The 1,605-nt window shown below is 35.3% G+C and overlaps 1 long non-coding RNA gene across 1 annotated transcript; it reads right to left on the reverse strand.

Moving 5' to 3' along the window:
- Positions 1–219: 219 nt before the first annotated feature.
- Positions 220–1,263, reverse strand: LOC138182031 (uncharacterized). The gene is made up of 2 exons (XR_011173674.1): positions 586–1,263; positions 220–284 (listed from the first exon to the last, which is right to left on the reverse strand). It is a non-coding gene; the product is annotated as an uncharacterized LOC138182031 (long non-coding RNA).
- Positions 1,264–1,605: the final 342 nt, after the last annotated feature.

A 1,605-nucleotide genomic window follows, 5' to 3' on the forward strand; every position in this document is an offset into this window, starting at 1 on the left:
AAGTTGCACCTTCACTGTTTTAAATATTCGTTGAACTATCACGTTTCATATTCAAACAATAATTGGAGCACTTGTAGTAATCTTTCCCCCTTTTTTTTTTTCAGGTTACCTGCTATCTGTGTCATTCGACGAACAGTGTCACGCTTTCACAGTCTTGCTATGACGTTTAGTAGTGTTGTATCTTGCATCAAGGCGATTGAAGTTAATCCATTTATTTACTTTCAGCTGGCTGTCGTACATGGTGTTCTGCAAACAGGGATCCATGACCTATTTTGCACGTAAACCTTTTGTATAGCGATTACTTGTTCGCAAGGTAACTTTCACTTCCACCCTTTTAATTATTCATTGAATTAACACGTTTTATACACATAATAATCTTCCTTTTTCTTTTAAGTTTCCTCTATCTGTATTATTCAACGAACAGAGTCACACTTGCTTTTGTTTTAACCACAATATAATTATGACATTTAGTAACCTTGTATTTTGCACTGAAACAATTGAAACTAATTTATTCACTTATTTTAGGTAGCTGTCATACATTACGTTCCACAAACAAGGATTCACAACCTATATTTGCACGTACACCTTCTTGCATGTTGATTACTTGTTCACAAGGTAATTTTCACTTTCACTATTTTAATTATTCGTTGAATTAACACATTTTATATTCAAACAATAATCGAAGGATACTTAATAATTTTCCTTTTTCCTTTTAGGTTTTCGCTATCTGTATTACTCGAAGAACAGCACTACAACGCACACACTACTATGTTGCCCACTGAAATCACTTTAGTTATTGGTTATTTCGATTATGCGCTAGTTTTAACTTATTTAAGTGCACTATTCGCGGAATCCCTTTTACTTCAATCTTGACGTTTTGGTTTTGCAAGATTTCTAGCACCTTATGTGGTCCAGTATATTGATCGGAGAATTTTCCTTTACTAGGTTCTTTTAATAGATATATTGAATCCCCTACTTTAAAATTTTGAGGGTTGATTCGTCGGTCGTAATATTCTTTTGATTTTAGTTTAGATTTTATCAAATTTTCCCTTGCTATTCGTTGTACCGTGTTAATTTTATCGAACAGATCTCCGAGGTATTCTGCGTATGTTGGTTCCATGTTCTCTTCGATTATTACTTCACCAGTAGGTTCTCTGGCTAAGTTTCCAAAGACTAATTCGTGCGGAGAGAATTTCGTTCCTTCGTGTACGGAAGTATTATAGGAAAACATAGCTAATTCTACCCATTCGTCCCAGTTTTTGGAATTTTCGATGTATAGCTTGAGATATTCAATCAGTACGTGGTGGGATCTTTCGATTGAACCGTTACTTTGTGGATGATATGCCGTCGTGGTATATTGTTTGATGCGGAATCTCTTTGCTACTTTCTTCATTAGCGAGGATGTGAAGTTTGTTCCTTGATCAGTGAGAATAGCTCTCGGTGACCCGAAACGACAAATAAATTGCTTTACGAATGCATCCGCTACCTCGGCTGAAGAGATTCCTCCTATTGGAATACCGATAGAGTATTTTGTTAATAAATCTTGGATAGTTAATATATATTCATTTCCCCTTTGAGTTTTTGGCAATGGACCTACAATATCCA

This window comes from Bombus flavifrons, chromosome 7 (assembly GCF_040668555.2).
Source record: "Bombus flavifrons isolate JBK064 chromosome 7, iyBomFlav1_principal, whole genome shotgun sequence".
Classification (NCBI taxonomy): Eukaryota; Metazoa; Arthropoda; class Insecta; order Hymenoptera; family Apidae; genus Bombus; species Bombus flavifrons.